Source organism: Giraffa tippelskirchi, chromosome 9 (genome assembly GCF_054371585.1).
Source record: "Giraffa tippelskirchi isolate mGirTip1 chromosome 9, T2T-mGirTip1v1.2.pri, whole genome shotgun sequence".
NCBI lineage: Eukaryota > Metazoa > Chordata > Mammalia > Artiodactyla > Giraffidae > Giraffa > Giraffa tippelskirchi.
The window spans coordinates 29,634,221-29,654,374 of NC_137283.1; the positions used below are offsets into that span (position 1 = coordinate 29,634,221).

General features: G+C 39.0%; 2 long non-coding RNA genes across 2 annotated transcripts in view; one reads left to right on the forward strand and one right to left on the reverse strand.

Moving 5' to 3' along the window:
- LOC145520893 (uncharacterized) overlaps positions 1-20,154 on the reverse strand; it is an 867,842-nt gene that overhangs the window by 223,597 nt on the left and 624,091 nt on the right. The gene's annotated exons all lie outside the window — the stretch shown is intronic.
- Positions 4,835-5,937, forward strand: LOC145520904 (uncharacterized). Its single transcript, XR_014064893.1, has 2 exons — positions 4,835-4,997; positions 5,446-5,937. It is a non-coding gene; the product is annotated as an uncharacterized LOC145520904 (long non-coding RNA).

Here is a 20,154-nt window from a genome sequence, read left to right on the forward strand (position 1 = left end):
CTGGGTTTGCTTGGAACTATGATGAAGATTTTCCTCACAAAACAATTTCAGATATATTCTTAATGTACTAAAAAATGGCCAATGGAAGGGTCAATGTTCCCTACTCTAGACTTTGAGGACTATTTGAATTCACCCTACATTTGAAAATAAATCTCAACAAAGACCCCAGAGGATGTCTATTGTCAGCCATGAGATTTCCCGATGAATTCTCTTAGATAAACTAGTGGTGCAGCTATTATTACTCTGAGGACATAAATAAAATCTATACAATTTTTAATCTGTACAATCATGCATTATCTCAATGGCTAAGTTCCAAATTAGACACAATAAAAATCTTTTTCTACTAATTGCAGCATTTTTTCTGATGAGAAGGAAATGCAATGTAGGCACTGCAACCCTAACTATAAAAAAAAAAAAAAAAATACTCCTTAGCAGAATGAAATAAAATATAGATCTACTCTTCTTTCTCCACTTGATCTTTTGTGTTTGATCATAAATGCACATTGTGAAGAGATGCCTCATACCTCCAAGCTAAACACTGTTTGCTACTCATTAGTGATTTATAAATGATATTTTCTCCCTGGTGACATATCTTTTGATATGATTCTCTAATAATAACATCCACCAATATTAAAATAAGAACATCCCCATGTATTGTGATCATCTTCAACCACATTTCCTCACGAAAATTAAATTTTAGCACACCAACTGATATTGTATGCATATATTTGTCTACCATCATTATAAATCTCCTAAGGGTCTCTATAAAATGATAGTTTTGCCTCTTTGCAGTAATTCTACCTAATGCTCCAAAGCAAGAAACTAATTATATGCTGACTTTTCACTAACTTTGATCTTTCAAATACCATATGATGGAAGTTCTATAGGTAATCATATAATTACAATTCACTAAATGAGTTGAAATTAGCCATAAACCTTTTTATTTAAATTGTATTAACTGTTTCTTCAGTAACACTGTCGGCACTTCTATTCTTTCCTACATAAGTTGGCCGATATAAGGTTTCAAGCTAAAATCTGATTATGGTCACTAATGTTTATAACAAATGCCTCATTATAACACCAGAAGCGCCAATGAAGATGAATATGCGAAGAATTTCTTAAAATATGCTTAAGGAAAGGCCAAGGATAAACTATAGTAGTATAAGGAAATGACTAAAATTTCTCAGGGGAATGTTTTTGTAGGCAAGGGGAAAAAATGACCTCACTTGCGTTTTCCCATTGAGCTGGTGCTATATACTTCCTGCAAGAAAAATTAAAGACAATTGTTTATTTTAGTATACCACAGGACTATGTATAGAAACAGAAAAACAAATTCTGGATTTTACTTTTGGAAATATTAGTCCAGACTGATGGTAGTATCAACTAAGGACTGTCCTTTAAAAAAAAAAAAGATCACTTAAATTTCATTTGTTCAAGACAGTCATTATTGTTTCAGACATTTACGTTCCTGCTGCAATTTTCTTTAACAGTATGCATGACATTATTTTTCTGGGTTGCTTTTATTTGGCACTAAAATTTCTTTCCTTGCAGTTAACACTAGACTGATGTCTCATAACTGGAGGTGGTTTCTTTCCTCAAAGGATACTTGTCTGGAGACACTTCTGGTGGTCATAACCAAGGTGGGGTGGAATTAATATCTAGTGTATAGAGGCAAAGGGTGCTGCTAAACATCCCATAATGCACAGAACAGACCCCACAACAAAGAATTTCCAGCTCCCAATGTCAATAGCTCTGAGGTTGAGAAACTGCCTCTGACCACATAAAATAAAGCAAGTATAACTTAGTGACTACTTGGAAAAGGCTTCAAATGAAGAAACTGGAGCCTTTTGAGTGAGCAAACTGGTCATGAATTTCCTCTTTGAAGTTGACCCCTAAAGGTATAGAAAGGAAACATTCCATTGTTTGGAAAACGGACCTTTACCTTTACCGTGTTTATGGACCTTATTTATCTAATAACATTCAGAACCACACAGAACCCTGATGGTCACTTCTCATTAGAGCTGAGCAAACGAAGTATGTTTTGACTTGTCATCAATCATGACATGTGATCACAGGACATATTGTGTGCAAGAGGCAGTTGTTTTATCTGGAGCCTCAGCCTTGAAAAAACCCAAAACAGTGAAGTTGTTTATTTGACACCACTCCTGACCTGCAGTGCTGCATTCTAAGAGAAAGTAAAACACACACTGCTTTTTGATTATTTGTAATTATATAGGAAGTCTATTTCTCCGGTGAACGTTGCTATGGTCTTAGAACTAGAAAGAAACAGGAAAAGCTTAAAAAAAAAAAAAAGAAAGAAAGAAAACAAAAACCCTCAAGGAAAATGGGTAAGTGTGATTAAGTGTTATTGTCAAGCCATGCATAGAACCAGTGAGGACTCCTATTTTATAAGTTTTCAGGAGGAAGAGTTTTCAGAAGTACTGGAGTATTAGTATAACAGTAATACAGTGCATTTAGCTCTAGGAATTGCACTCTTTCACAGCCCTTTGTTCATAAGAATAAAGTTGCATACACAGGAATAATAACCTGAACACCCAGTTCCTGAGACACAATCATAAACCCAACAGACACAATTTAGGCTTCATGAAGGTAGATGGTCAGCACTGTTGCAGATACATACTTGACCTATTTTCCAACCCTTCTTTCTTTCTTTGACAGCCAATGTCAACTCCTTCCATTCTGTCTGAAAATTATCTTTCACTAACTTTGGTTGCCTAGGAAAGACATGTTTGTATCCTTGGGCATTAACTGCTCATCCAATAACAGTGCTTAGTGGCCTGGTCTGGAGGACACAAGCCTGTGTTCCAACCCTGGTTCTCCTACATACCTACTGAGCAGTTAACCTCAGCCACTTGGCTTTTCTAGTCAATGACTCACAGGATACCATTCAAAAGCTCTTCTGGGCTGACATTTTCTTTGATTCTTTTGGACAAACGACATGCAAATTCAGTCATTTCTTTCTTCAGTTCAGTCGCTCAGTCGTGGCTGACTCTTTGTGACCCCATGGGCTGCAGAACGCCAGGCCTCCCTGTCCATCACCAACTCCCGGAGTTTACTCAAACTCGTGTCCATCGAGTCGGTGATGCCATCCAACCATCTCATCCTCTGCCGTCCCCTTATCCTCCCACCTTCAATCTTTCCCAGCATCAGGGTCTTTTCAAATGAGTAATTTCTTTCTGAAGCAGGTCATTATAATAACTTAAAACATACTATTAAGTTAGAGAGCAAAACTGAAACCTGGTTCTCCATGAGTTTAAATGACCATGTGATGAAGCTATCACTGGAGCTCGAAGACTAGGGTTTTGAGATACTGGAATACAAAGCCTCTCTCCATTCCACACACGTGGACACAGAAGAAATCCTAGTTGCCCCTGATGAGTGGATACCAGGGCTGTGGCTTTTGTTAGCTTGTTTTAATTGTTTAAGTGGGCATACTCAAAGCACATGCAGAGTCACTGCTCTAGTCTGTTTCCTCAGCTTCACCTTAGGACAACTGGATGAGTAGATTTCAAGGTTACACTCCAGTGGTTGGAATGGGATTACATCTACAAATTGAGGTCTACCTTGCTTCCTTGTGGGTTAAGCATACCTTATCACTGGGTTGGGAAGGAGAGACATAATACTAGCCAAACAAGCATTCTATACTATGTTTTAAAATTGGCAATATTTTAGATGTAAGAATAATCAACACATTTATTTTGATTCCGAAAATTAACTTTGATCTTTACTTGCCTGAGGAACTTGATAATTGCTTTCTCTGCTTAGAATATGTTACCACCCCACCCCTGTCAAATATTACTTACAGTATCTGGGACTCTGCTCAGCGTCTCCTCCTCTGTGAAGCTTCCTCCTGTACCATGGGGTCACTCCTTCCTCTTTACGACCACAGCCCGTAGCATATAACTTCGGAGAAGGCAATGGCACCCCACTCCAGTACTCTTGCCTGGAAAATCCCATGGACGGAGGAGCCTGGTAGGCTACAGTCCATGGGGTCGCTAAGAGTCGGACACGACTGAGCGACTTCACTTTCACTTTTCCCTTTCATGCACTGGAGAAGGAAATGGCAACCCACTCCAGTGTTCTTGCCTGGAGAATCCCAGGGATGGGGGAGCCTGGTGGGCTGCCATCTATGGGGTCTCACAGAGTTGGACATGACTGAAGTGACTTAGCAGCAGCAGCAGCACACCCACACTATCATGCTATTCTATATTTTTAAAAGCATTATCAAGGTATTTTTACATCATATACATTCACCATTGAAATATACAAACTGTTAGTAAATTTACAGAGCTGTGCATTTGTCATCACAGCCCAATTTGAGAACATTCCCATCACACCAATAAGAACCTTTGTGCTCATTTACTGTCACTCCCCATCCCCACCCACTTTCAGACTGTCACTAACCTTTCTGTTTCTATAGATGTCATGATGTGCCTTGCTATTTTCTCTGTGCTTTTCCTTAAGAAGAGTCTAAGCTCCTTGAAGGCATGGATAGGAATTTTATTTTTTAACCTTCTCTTGCCAACTGTTACTACAACTGCCAGAACACAAATAATAAATAAATAGCATGCAATATTTATCAACATTTCCATGTACATATGCAATTAAGAGCATTACATATTTCAATTTAATCCCTAAAACAGTCATTGGGTAGGCACTATTTTTATCCCCTTCAGACATTAGGATATATATAGCTTTAGAGTGGTTACTGTATACACATAAGGTCATGTCAAGATTTGAAGCCCAGGTTGTCTGATTCCATATGAATGAATGACTTAACAAGGAAAGGAATTCTTAATCGGAATAGTTTCTTAGTGGTAGAGAAGATTCTAATGACACCTCATAAGAGACCTCATGGATTTGTCCGTAATATTTTAGGTGCATATAGTATACATTCCTGCTGCAATATCCTTGTCCACAGATTTCATTCGAATTTCAAAGGCAGCCAGGATCCAAAAATGATAGCACCCCCTTGTGTAAGTACTGAGAGATGCTGCAAAAGTGGTGAGACGGGTCCCTCAATGTGCTTCCATCCTATCACAAAGGTAGATGCGATCTTTACCCCTTGTGCTCTGTTGATCATAATTTGAGCAAGGTTTCTAAGAAACCACTTGTTTCAAGCCTTATTCTATGTTCAAAATAAGGAAGTTACCCCTATCTCGTGTATATCAAAGGAAACACCTTCCCACTCTTCGCCCTTCCTTTGTTTTCAGCTGCCTATCATATCAATAAAGTTGTTGGGGAAAAAATTCAAATGGGAGAGAGGCTATAAATGGAGAACCCCTTAGATCCTTCCTTCTCCCTGGCGTAAACCTTTCCTTTTCCTCCAGAGCAAGGGTAAGTTAATTGTATTTGAATGAATAATTCTAATAAAGCAGTGACCTTTAATGCCAACTGGTGTTTTTAATTTTGATTCACTGTCAGTCACTCCGACGTGAGCCACCCCAGGATGTGAGCAGTGGAAAGGCCAGTATGTACAGAGAGGAGAAAAACAAACACGCAGAGCTGGGTGCTGCCCGCAGGTAAACACAGAGACGGCAGATAATACCAAGAGGCGCAGACAAGAGACTCCTGACAAAGGATTCAGAAAGATGGTGGAAACAAAATCAGAACCACAAGTATTCTGAAACCCAACTGGAAATATGCCCTAATATAAAGAAGATAACGATGTCTTATTTGTTGCATAAAATTAAGAAACGACATAAAAGGGCAAATAAAACAAAAAAAGGAACTGGAAAAATACAAAACACAACAGAACAAAATAAAAGCCATCTGAAATCTCATCACTTAGAGACAACCTTGGTGAGGCCTGTTAATATTGTCAAATATATCCTTTCAGTCTTTTTTCTATATTTGGATACATATATGAAATTACATATATAATACATGCTTATATCTATATATTTCAAAATCAAATTGTGCGGTGCGTATTGTTTTATTGCTTCCTTGAGAAATAATAATTATTTTTTCTGTGGCTTTAAACTTCAGAGTTTTAAAATTGCTCAGGCATATAAATTATAAAAACAGTAGATGGCACGTCCTTAAAAAAATAAAACAGAGTTCAAGTGCGTAAGATCATTTAAAGTAGATTTCAGAACTCAAATGCCTACAGGAATTGGACTGACATTTAACTGATGACAAAGACCAGGGTTGGTGCCCTCTCACACAGAGGAAGCCCCTACTGGGGCCCAACAAGAATCTAGGCTCATTTTTGTCCACTAGTAGGAAATTCATACTTTTTTGGCGGGCGGGCGGGGGAGTGGTGGGGGGAGTTTGGGGGGCTATGCCACATGACTTGCAAGATCTTAGTTTCCTGACCAGAGACTGAACCTGTGCCGCAGGCACTGAAAGCTTGGAGTCCACTATGGGACCACCAGGGAGTTTGTAAGAAATTCATATTTTGAGAAATGTTCTCATATTAAATGATAGCAACTCATTTGAACAAAAATAAAAATGACACTGACCAAATAAATCCTCTCCGCAGGCTGGATTTGGTCTAGGAACTGACAGTCATCAACTCCAATCTAAAATAAAATGAATAGCTCCATCCCCAGCCTATTCCTTCACTCCACTTCCCCATGGCAACCAGTCTAACCATATAGTTACCCTTCCATAGAAACTAGTTGGTCTTACACAGTGTATACTAAAATTTAAACAGAATATAATTTAATATTCCATTTTAATTCCTTCCTCCCTGTACAACTTTGCAGACTAATTAAAACTAAGACGGATATGGTATCTTCCCTCAGAGGGCCCGTTTCATTGATGCTAGTGGAGTAGAATGTTGCCTGGAGTAGGAAATGACAACCCACTCCAGTATTCTTGCCTGGAGAATCTCATGGACAGAGGAGCATGATGGACTCTAGTCCATAGGGTCGCAAAGAGAGAATAGCACTGAAACATGTTTATTACCATATGTAAAACAGATGACCAGTGCAAGTTCGATGCATGAAGCAGGGCACTCCAGGACGGTGCTCTGGGACAACCCACAGGGATGGGGTGCGGAGGGAGGAGGGAGGGGGGTTCAGGATGGGGGGACACATGTGCACCCGTGGCTGATTCATGTCGATGTATGGCAAAACCCACCACAATATTGTAATTAGTCTCCAATTAAAATAAATTAAAAAAAAAAAAAAAAAAAAGAGTCAGACACGACTGAGCACAGAGGCTTTGCCATGGGAGGAGATGCCATATATTTAGAAATAAGTAAAACCACCAATTGTTTCACATGCAAAAGTGTATTTGCTTGTTCACCATTAACATTCAGCTCCCACTGTGGAAATGCTGCCCTAAGCACTGAGTACAGAGCAGCGAATGGACAAAAACGTGTAAGTGTGTGTATGTGTGCCCGTGTGTGCAATCTGCCACAAAGGGTGAGGGTGGGGATGGGCACTGGGAATGAACTGCAAATCGGCCTTCTTCACCCCTGACCACCAAGAGCCCTCACAGCACAGAGGAGTGTCGGAGGCTCTCCTGTTGAAAATGTAAGAGGGTTTCAGGAAACCAGTGTTTCTGACCTTCACATTCCATTCAGAAGCTGGACTCTACATCTTTGTTTGCTTTTCATATGATGACAGTATACTAAAAGCCTTGACGATTTCACTCAGTCAAATGATTCAATGAGACATCTCGCCTGAGAACAGACTATTCCTGTGTTCTGAGACTCGCCCACAGTTCCTTCTTACAGGTCTACATGCCAGCCTTGCTTTTCTAACACTCCAGTCCTCAGTCTCCTCCCTTAGAGGGCATAGAAATAATCCAATAGGCCAGTAAGTGTACAAAGGCATGATGTAAGTATCTCCCACTACACACGGACTGGCCTTTCCTTTGACAACTTGGCCTTTTGGATTTTACATGGGGACTAGTTCATGACAAGCACAGTGAGTACTGCCCTACTGGAGGAATCTTTCTAAGGCCTGTCAACTAACTAAATTGTGGATATTGAAATATTTCTGCCTCTCTCGTCAGACTTTCCTTCGTGTATTTATCTCTACCACTTACTGCCATGCTTAGGCATCCAAATTTTAAATAAATGCCCTAATTTCCAGGAAATAAAACAGTTTAGGACCTATAGGCATTGTTACCTTATGGTACCTTTATCTTAAGCACGAGGACATTGTAGCCCAATGAGGTAAAGTCCCTTTCTTAAACCACACAGGTATGTCAACTTAAATGGAGGCCAAAGATATTTCACTGGGGAAAAAGAAAATTAATGGACAGTATTTGGACACAGAAGATGGATATACTAAGAGAAGGGGACGACAGAGGATGAGATGGTTGGATGGCATCACTGACTTGATGGACATGGGTTTGGGTAAACTCCGGGAGTTGGTGATGGACAGGGAGGCCTGGCGTGCTGCAATTCATGGGATCGCAAAGAGTTGGACACGACTGAGCGACTGAACTGAAATGAACTGATAGTAGGCAGTTGGAATGGCTGCTTTGAACTACCTACATGTACTTATACAAACTCAGTGGGTTAACATGAAACATAGCTGATATTTCCCAAAAAAATGAGTGTGGCAAATATTCATAATTTCTTAGGTGATAATATACAGTATGGCATACATCTATGTTTGAGATTAAAACAAAATGAAACAAAACCCACATGGTACAGTATTAAATTCAAGAATAAGTTTAATATTATTTCTGTTGGCAACAATGATTAGAATATGGCTTTAATGTCTAATTTGATTCCAAACGTATTTCTTAGTGAGAATCTAAAATGATTCACTAACTATGGATTTGATTAAAATAATATTTTGTTAGACTCTAATAGGACGTTAATACCCTTATGAGCCAGGCTGGCTCCATTCGTTGTTCATCTTAATTAGCTAACATTAACCATCATTAGGATTTTATATGGTACAATGCACATTACTTCATAACTTCCACCCAGATCACATGAAGCTAGATCATAATACATGTTATCAATCATCAACTTCCTGGGCTTTCCTAACACCTAGCTTTGATTTTAAAAGTTGAGGTCAATGTTAAGTGTTACACTTCAGCTGAAAAAGTTTAAAAAAAAAATCAATGTTAATTAACAATGTTAATTAAATGTTAATCATGTAAATGAAAGCATTTTCCATTCACTTGCCTAGTAAATTATCATCAGGTAGTGGCCCATACATTATTTGAGATGACACAGGAAAATGGCATCTACTCAGAGGGAATGGGGAAGAAAATTCGATAAAACAAGAATTTATACATGGAAAGTGTTGTTTTTTTTTTTTTTTTTTTGACATGGAAAATCTATCTTTATTTCCAGAGAACTCACTGAGTGATACAGGGGAAGGGTATAGAAAAATAAAGGTGAATATCTTGAATAATATGATATTTAGAAGGTCTTGGGTCCAACTAAGCCTATCCTTGCCTTGTATACAATGCAGACCACAGACGCTTGGCTTCTGTAGTTTGAGTTAACGGAAAGAAGGAATTTTTAAACAGTATTTTAATACTAAGAGTATTACAAAGCAGATAGGGACCCTCAATCAACAGACCATCTGGAAAGGTTCAACATTTTCTATAGTCACTGCTACCAACTTAGGTTTTCTTTGATTTTACAAACTGTGTTGTGGTTCTGAATTCTAAAGCATCCAGGGAAATCTTTATGTAATGACACTTACTTGAGTCAATGTGTCTGCTATATGTCAAATCCTGTGAAAAGACATAGACAGGAATTGTGTGGGTGTGCAGCCCTTTCCTATTTCAGTGCATATGTGTGTGTGTGTGTGTGTGCGCGCGCGCTAAGTTGCTTCGGTTGTGTCTGACTATGTGCAATCCCATGGACTGTACCTTGCCAGGCTCCTCTGTCCATGGGATTCTCTAGGCAAGAATACTGGAGTGGGTTGCCATATTCTTCTTCAGGGGATCTTCCTGACCCAGGGATCGAACCTGGGTGTCTTAAGTCTCCTGCATTAGCAGGCTAATTCTTTACCACTAGCTCATCACCTATTTCAATGCTACTATATAAAGCATAATACATCAGACTCTAAAAACACACATGTGTGAGCACACAAAGAATTTCAGAGTCACTAAGGTGAAGTTAATTTCAAAGATATGACTGGAGGCCCAAAGATGCTAAATTCAGTTCAGTTCAGTCGCTCAGTCGTGTCCAGCTCTTTGCGACCCCACAGTCACATGCCAGGCTTCCCTGTCCATTACCAACTCCTGGAGCTTACTCAAAATCATGTCCGTCGAATCGGTGATGCCATCCAACCATCTCATCCTCTGTTGTCCCCTTCTCCTCCTGGCTTCAATCTTTCCCAGCATCAGGGTCTTTTCAGATGAGTCCGTTCTTCGCATCAAGTGGCCAAAGTATTGGAATTCCAGCTTCAGTATCAGTTCTTCCAGTGAATATTCAGGACTGATTTCCTTTAGGATGGACTGGTTGGATCTCCTTGCAGTCCAAGGGACTCTCAAGAGTCTTCTCCAACACCACAGTGCAAAAGCATCCATTCTTCGGTGCTCAGCTTTCTTTATAGTCCAACTCTCACATCCATACATGACTACTGGAAAAACCATAGCTTTGACTAGATGGACCTTTGTTGGCAAAGTAATGTCTCTGCTTTTTAATATGCTGTCTAGGTTGTTCATAGCTTTTCTTCCAAGGAGCAAGTGTCTTTTAACTTCATGGCTGCAGTCACAATCCACAGTGATTTTGGAGCCCCCCAAAATAAAGTCAGCCACTGTTCCCATTGTTTCCCCATCTATTCGCCATGAAGTGATGGGACTGGATGCCATGATTTTCGTTTTCTGAATGTTGAGTTTTAAGCCAACTTTTTCACTCTCTTCTTTCACTTTCATCAAGAGGCTCTTTAGTTCTTCTTCACTTTCTGCCATAAGGGTGGTGTCATCCGCATATCTGAGGTTATTGATATTTCTCCCGGCAATCTTGATTTCAGTTTGTAATCTGAGCTCTGTAAGGCTGGACCCAAACAGCTCTGTGAATTTTTACCATTTAATTCTTGTGTGTCATCTATAAGGAGGTTTGCATTTGCTTCCTCATTTGATGGCAAGCTGACTTGTGCAGGTTGCTTTTCAACCTGACCCACGGGATAGAAGAGGATAGTGGATGTTATAACAAAAAGAGAACCAGAAGCATTAATCCAGCAGTGGACGAACACGGACAGAACTGCTCTCCAGCCCCACAACTGCACTGGGAGCTGCCTCTGCTGAGCCTGCATTTCCTTCTTTTTCTTTCAATTCCATGGAGACACATCATAACCTTCTGTCCATTCCTTTTCTGCTTAAGTTAGAGTGTGTTTTTGTCGGTGGCAATGCAAGAATCTTAACAAAAAAATGCCCCTCACGCATGCATCGTTTCTGCAGAGAGAAGACTGGCTCAGGTTTAGAAGTTCTCAGGGGAGGAGCTTGTGCCCTACCTGCGCCTACTGGAGACAAAGGGATTGAGAAGTATGTATTCCATGTATGGAAGACATCTCTGCTCCACTCCAACAATGCACTTAAATTACTCTCAGATTTTTATATTTTGATCATCATCAACCAAAAATTGCTTGTATTATACTTTATTTGAGATCTAGGTGTTCTGCAGGTTTATATTGTCCAATTTCTAGTGTTAGAAAAGTGGGAATGATGCCTCTCTCCCAGAAAAGATCACGCTGAATGATTCCCAAGGGGGAAAAAATGCTTGAAAGAGAGATATCTTTTTGTTGTTGTTGTTATTTTAATGGATCATGAAGTCTTTTAAGGAAAACTGAAATACCCAAGTCCTGTTAGAGATTTTCTCCAATTCGAGTTTCCAATCGGATGAACCAGAAGGGGGTAGGAGAAACACTCTCTATTCTAGAACTTTTGACTTTTCTTCACTCTTCCTGAGACATACTGGGATTTGAGACCCTTTGCTGTAGTGCTTACACCTGACAAACATCTCCTCGAGCAAAAAAATACAAAGAAACTATAAGGGACTGCAAAGAACTGTATGCAATGGACAAGATATACAAAAAGACCCGAAATGCCAACTGTCACTTCTGAAGAGCCAAAAACAGGGTGTCGGGAGCAACAGCAGGATACTATGCATGTCTTCTGCATGTAACACCACCAAAAGGGTTCGCAAACCACCTAAGTCACCTCTTTGGCCCAATCCTTGGACACACCCCTACTCTGATTTCACACAGGGGACCAGCTCGTCCCCCACCTCCTTAGGGAGGGGGTAAGGTTACTTACGGAGAAGGCAATGGCACCCCACTCTAGTACTCTTGCCTGGAAAACCCCATGGTCAGAGGAGCCTGGTAGGCTACAGTCCATGAGGTCGCTAAGAGTCGGACACGACTGAGCGACTTCACTTCCACTTTTCCCTTTCATGCACTGGAGAAGGAAATGGCAACACACTCCAGTGTTCTTGCCTGGAGAATCCCAGGGACGGCGGAGCCTGGTGGGCTGCCGTCTATGGGGTCGCACAGAGTCGGACACGACTGAAGCAACTTAGCAGCAGCAGCAGCAGCAACAAAGTTACTTACTGCTTGTTTTCTCTCCTCTCCCCTGCTGTAGCAGGGGCCCCAATAAAAATCTGCCTGAATTTCTTGTCTGACCTCTGATCAACTGCTATTGATTGGGGAAGGCCAAGAATCCTGGTCGTAACATTCCTACCTAGAAAACACACATACATGGACACACTCACAAACACACACTTTCCAAGAAGAAACAACTTGGAGATCTCTCTCTTGCTTTTTCAAACTCCAATACTTTGTCTGACCGTACTTTCCCCCTAAAAACACCTGGGTTTATCTATATTCATTATCAGAAAATAAGTTTAAGAGAAATTTCGGTCTTAGAGTGATTTTTAACACCTTCTCTTTAATAGTGAGAAACCAACACCATTTAATTTGCCAGACTACCTTGATAATCAAATATAAGTCACTATGATTGGTAAACTGGAATGCCCCTCAGGTTTTGAGTCTTATCCCTCCCTGCCTCGGTAGATATATCCGTTCTGGACCATAGTAACTTAAAGTCTGTGTACTTGTTGTCGAAAAGCCAACTTCCCAAAGTTAATATCTTTGGGTGATTTTTATTTCCAGATTCTTGCATCTAGATTGGCAGTAGGATTCTGAGGGGAGTTAACAGAAGTGCCAAGTTTGTGGGGTTCAGATGGAAGGCGTGTCCTACGGGCATACACAGGAACAGTTGGCAAGGGATGGAGCAGAGGACCACCGGTTGATAAGGATGAAGGCCCTGGGGACATGGGGTTAACTCTGAGATTATTAATGGAAGGCACATATCCCAGACAGAACAGAGACTGGAATCCTCTGTTGTGGTGGGGACCAGAGAGGTGAGCAAGGGGCAATTTTTGGATTCTGAAATTAGTTACACTTTGTAAGGGATGCTGGTACCCTTAGAAGCCTAGGGAACAGAGGAGTCAAACATTATTTTTTTTTCCTTTTTTAGTAAATCTAAAGGCGTGCTCACAGTGAAACCAGAGGGAAGGACATGTAGAAACTCTTAACTTTAATCATCCTCCATACTTGTGGAATGTAGGCTCATGTGGAATCAGAGAGACCCACAATCACAAGCAGCAGTTTTGCTGATGTGATTTACTGCTTGTGACTGAGTTTTTAAGATGGAATTAGATGCGGGAAATTTATTTTTAAGAGGCACACATAATTTGTCTTTGGAATTTTGATTCAAAAATGAGATAAGAGTAAGCTACTCTTGGGAAATGTGTATGTCTGAAGCTGTTTTTCCTTCCCACACTGTAGCCCCAAGATAAAACACACCCATCTAAAAGCAGCTTGCTTTCTTTTGGAAGCATTTTTACTTCTATAAACAAAATGCTAAACTAGGAAAAAAGAAAATGACTATCAATAGAGTGAGTCTCCAAAAAAGTTTAACCTGAAAGTATTTTTGAAAACGAAGAAAAAACTGGCAAAATTAGAAAACAGTAAATCTAATAGGAAAAGGAGTACGTCAAGGCTGTATATTGTCACCCTGCTTATTTAACTCATATGCAGAGTACATCATGAGAAACCCTGGGCTAGAGGAAGCACAAGCTGGAATCAAGATTGCCGGGAGAAATATCATTAACCTCAGATACGCAGATGACACCACCCTTATGGCAGAAAGTGAAGAAGAACTAAAGAACCTCTTGATGAAAGTGAAAGAGGAGAGTGAAAAAGTTGGCTTAAAGCTCAACATTCAGAAAACTAAGATCATGGCATCTGGGCCGATCACTTCATGGGAAATAGATGGGGAAACAGTGTCAGACTATTTTTTTGGGCTCCAAAATCACTGCAGATGGTGATTGCAGCCATGAAATTAAAAGACACTTACTCCTTGGAAGGAAAGTTATCACCAACCTAGATAGCATATTAAAAAGCAGAGGCATTACTTTGCCAACAAAGGTCCGGATAGTCAAGGCTATGGTTTTCCAGTAGTCATGTATGGATGTGAGAGTTGGACTGTGAAGAAAGCTGAGCGCCGAAGAATTGATGCTTTTGAACTGTGGTGTTGGAGAAGACTCTTGAGAGTCCCTTGGACTGCAAGGAGATCCAACCAGTCCATCCTAAAGGAGATCAGTCCTGAGTATTCATTGGAAACACTGATGCTGAACTGAAACTCCAATACTTTAGCCACCTCATGCGAAGATTTGACTCATTGGAAAAGACCCTGATGCTGGGAAGGATTGGGGGTAGGAGGAGAAGGGGATGACAGAGGATGAGATGGTTGGATGGCATCACCGACTCGATGGACATGGGTTTGGGTGGACTCTGGCAGTTGGTGATGGACAGTGAGGCCTGGCGTGCTGCGATTCACGTGTTTGCAAAGAGTTGGACACGACTGAGCAACTGAACTGAACTGAACTGAAACCTACTTATGTAGATGGGAAATTAACATATTAGAATTTTCTTCTTTGTAAATAATAAAATTCTTTGGTCAAAGCATTTTATTTTTTGATTGGAAATATACTTTATTTACAAATAAACTTTTCCCATGTGATCAGAATCTTTCTGTTCAGTGTCATGCTGCTCCATTCAGTTATTCAAACACCCTTATTTTCAAAGGAAACTCTGCCTGTGTCCATTGTACAATACTAATAATAACAATGGAAAAATACACAAAAACATCTCAAGTATTTTCACAGTTAACAAACAACATGGGATTTCTCTCCTGCTATTCATGCATTAAAAAAAATATATTTGAATGAGATGCTTGTTTTTAAATTCAAAGGCCTACAATTTAATTTAGGGTTTCTCAACTCCAGCTTTGGTATTGTTAAAAAAGAAATGATGCACAAAAGAAAAATCTGGTCATCTTAAGTAATTTCTCCCTCTTCTTATTACCCTTTTTTTCCCCCTGGTATTGGGTACAAGTGGCAGAATAAATTTGTAATGTAATTTTGATCTAATGTGTATAAAACATTGGCCAAAGAAAGGTGATTTTCAGTTTGATGCCATGGGTTTTTGTTTAAGAAATAAACCTAATCTTGTGTTGAGTTGGTGGTGTAGAACACTCAAAGTTTTGTAGTCCCAGGGGGCGAATTGTGGGCTGGCTAGAATCTGAGGAAATACTGTTCTCTTTTCCTGTCTTTAAGGCCTCGGTAGTTCTTTGCTTGTAGACTTAACTTAGTCACACTTTGATCCGTTGTGCTTTTCTGACTCGCTTTATTAAGTTATTAAACCCTTAAAACCAAAGTATTAAATGAAAGTCTTGGAAGACTGAAATCTGAAAAGCAACAATATACTGGCCTCCGTCCCTTTTCCCTACCTATATCCAGTGCTTACATCACCTGTACTGGCATCACCATTTAAAAGCCAAATGGTAGACACTGGAAGTAATATGAGTGTGTTGCCAGGTACCATGCATCATTTTCATAAGGCTGTTGATTCGGACCGAAAAAAAAAAAAAAAAAAAAAACGGGAATTCTTCACTGAAAAAAATTTTAGTGGATGGATTGAGGAAAAAACAAACAAACAAAAGATTCTCTAAAATTCCAGGATATTCTCCAGTTATCCAAGACATCAATCTTTGGAGATGCTGGCCGTGGAAAGTGAGATGACTTTATGAAGCAAACTTAATAATTCTTAGAATTACTAGCTATCTCCTTGGTATAGAAAAAGAGGGGTTAGCACCTGGATTCTAGAGCAGAATGGAACCAAAGAGAATGACACAAAATGTGTCAATGTCCCAATCGCTTCATTTAAAATCCTCCTTCTAACATTTTTTTTTTTTTTTTTTTGGCTGCTGCAAAGCACACGTATTTCTACATTGGAGGCATAGACAACTTTACTCTTTAAATGGCAGCAACTTAAACACAGGACTTAGAACTGCCACAAGTAACTCCCACTCCAGCGCGTGCACTACTTTACTCCATATATAAAAATGGAGTGTTTGTTTTGATAACTCTTGAAATAGTTTTTCTTTATTTTCACTCTGAGTCTGAGAACTTTGGCATTTGACTAATTTACCATGCATTTAAGGCTGGTAGCAATATCGGGAAAGAAATATGATAATCACTTGCTGCCACAAAGTATTCTGTATACTGTTCTCTTTTTCAGCTCTAGTTTCACATGTGTTGGTTCAATGGAATATTCAATAGACATTTATAGGAAATAAATTGAGAGATGAATGTAAACCATATGGCATCTGGAGGTTTATTTGCAAAGTCCCTGCATCAAAGCTTTCTCCAGATCACACCATATTAGCTATGTTTTTCCAGTCCAGCAGAATCAGGAAGGTAACCACAGACTTCCTTGATGGAAAACACATGAAAAACAGAGCAAATTTTAATATGTAGCTTAAGCTGCTGGTCAAGGAGCATCCCTTAAAATAATTTTATTACCAGTGTTTTCAGCACATTGTTTAGAATTGCATTAAAAACATGAAGCAAGTTGATCTTGCCTATGATTTCCTTCAAAATTAGAGGGCACATTTCTATTTATTTATACCAATAAAAGTATATCTCTTTAATAGCATTTTCTTGAAACCTCAGGACTACTTTTTGGCTTGGATATGTAAAAATAAATTCCAATCAAAGAGAACCTCAGTATTTAAATATGGCATGCATACAACTGTTCATTAGAATTTTTACGAATAGAAATAGTGTGTACAAATACACTCATATATACAAAGGCCACTTCACTAAGCTTTGTAGAATCACATTATTATAAGTAATAGTTAAAAAATATTGATTGGAAAGAATGAGAAATGGTCCTCAAACTTAATTTATTTATGTACATATATATATAAAAATTCCTCAACCTTGAATGCTCTCTGCAGTAGGTTACAGCTAGCATTACCTCTGATTTCAAATTAATTCTCATGCAGCCTGTTATATAAATCATTATGAAATGTCAAAAGCTTGTACACATCTATTTTTTAAGTTTTCACTTACTTTCCAAATAGTTTCCATTTTTCAGTGTCACAGACTTTTCAGCCACTCAGTCCATTTTAACGATTTTTTTTTATCACTCTAAAAATTTCGCCTCATTTACAGCACATTTGTGTAAGCCTACGCACATATACGAACACGTTTTATACCCTGGGGTGTGGGTGATATACATCATGGTAATCTGAAAAATTCTGGATTCTTTTCTTTGGCTCATACTGAATGGCCAAATAATGGGCACAGACAAAGGATACAATGTTTTGCTATATAAATAGGCAACAGCTACAGATTGCCTTTTATAAATAAATAGTAAAGATTAAAACAATAGTACACTGACCCCCCTGCCCCTTGCTGCCCATCACTTCCCATTTAGACCAGTTACTAAGGAAAATGGTGCCTCACACTTTGTGGTCATTACTCAATTATCCATCTCAATGAAGGACTCCTCCCTTTACAGGTTACGCTTTGAAATTTATGGCAGTAAGTTAATGCCACTCACAACTTAAAAAAAAAAAAGTATGCGAGCAGCATCACTTAAAAAATATGTGGCTAACTGCTGGAAGCTATTAAAAACCAAATAAACAAAAGAGATTACACTTCAAAGAAATGTCAACAGTTTTTCCTCTCTCAGAACAGACGAGTTTTCTTTACTTATATCCACAGCCACATCTGGAAAATGCTTATGGCTTTATACATCTTTTATGGCAAAATGAATTTATTGAGTTTTAAAATTTTCGTGATGGATTAATGCAATCTTCATAAAAGGTAAACCCACACCCTAGTAAAAACCCGTCTTAACATTGAAAAATGATTTCAATAATAAATAATAGTCCAATGTTAATTTTAAGGAGCAAGATGATTTTGAGAAAGCATTTGGTTAACTAGATTTTATGTATTTTTTCTATTAGTATATGGAAATGAAAATGCAATATCTTGCTCCTTATGACCTATCTTTATGTGGGCACAATTAATTCTTAAGTTGAGGGAAAAATAAAAGAAGCAGTGTGCAAAGCCAACTCAAAAGTTTAACTGAATATACCTACTCTAATGAATTAATAATAGACTTACAGAACATAGTAAATTTACCAATAGCCAAGATCTCAAAGGGAAAATTTCAAAAGAGTTACTGGCTTTCCAGTTCTTCACAAAATTATACAGCCTCACTTTGGTGTATTTAAAAGGTGAGATTTAATTTCTCATCTAAAAATATATCCCTGTTCAGAAGGACCCAACAATTGACTTCATATACTACACAACATTCTCTTGTCAACTTGGCCCCAAGTTGACAGCCTTCATTTGATGTTGTTTTACAATTACCTGGGTAGTAGCAACTTGCTCTCTGTGTGAGCTTGCCAGAAGAAAATACTGCCTCTGGTATACAACCTGATATCCACATGTGGGCACATGAGCAGAATAAGCTACATGTAAATTACTAAAGGTAGTCATTTACAATTTTGATGGGGGCAGGAGGAAAGGCTCGGAATTTGGGAGAAGGTGTCATCTTTGTAAGTCAGTCCAAAACTTAAGGGGGAGAAAAACCCCAAACCAGAAGAATGTTTAGAATGGAAAAACACAATCTGGACATAAAGTAAGTGGTCTGTAGTCAATAAAAGAGAAAGAAAAAGAAAAATAAACTCCAACGAGTCGGCTGCAGAATGGGCAAGTAGATCTATTTTGTTTATTTATAAGTGAGTAACAAGTAGATTCTTTCACACTAACTAAACCAGACAGTAATTATAAACACAGGTTGGTTAAATTCCATGCACCCTATCAAAGGAAACAAGCTTCTTTCTTTTCCAAACATTGTCCTTTGTTTATTGAGCTTCTTCGGGGCTTGGTTTCACTTAAAACTATGTCAGCACACATCTGTAACCACCCCCCCCCCACCAAACAATGCCAACCTTTTTAAGCTGAACCTGAATACTCATTATACAAAAATTTGCAAGTAACCTAACGGCAATTTCTAGAGTAGCCAGTTAGCATACTGAGTAAAGAATTTGGATTATTTTTGTTCCATTACAGAAAAAAAACTATATTAGACTGTAATCATACAGGAAGCAAACAGTCGTCGCCTCAGTAGTTTTGGATAATTAGTTACCTAAATTTTCTGAGGTGAATTCAATGTACTTAGACTGAGGCACATTATTGCTTATATTCTGAAAGACCACAATACAATCTTGGTTAACAATGAAATTATAAATATTGGAGTAAAACGTCATTTTAGAAATCATTAGGTTTTATCAGTACAGTACAACTGAGTCCCTCATTTAAGGAACTGTTTTATTAAAAAAAAAAAGGGAGCCTGTGATATTGCTTATATTAGCTCATGTAAGATATCAGATTTCAAAAAACTTTAACACAGCAGACACTATTAAAACATCATTATTAGAGTTGTCATGCTTGGGTGGTTTCAACTAAAGTGAATTTCATGTATTCACTGGGAGACAGCAATAATAAATCCTGGAGTCTGCATTTCTAAGCAGTGACCTAGAGTCTTACAGAATTGACTTAATGAACAGGGCAATTGGATGAGTACAGTGGGTGGGGGGTATTTTGGGGAGGGGCAGAATCTGATAAAACTTCACATGGAAATACACCCATGTCACCCAAATTCGCTCAGGCAACCACTCTAAACAGGACGATCCAAGCCTACTCTGACTTCTGTGCCACTTACGAGATCCACATAAGTGATAATGAGGTCAGCTTATCTTGTGCAGTCTATACCACTTCCCTCAGCCACGGCGAACATGTCTATCGATCACCAAACTCTCTCTGGAGTCTGAATG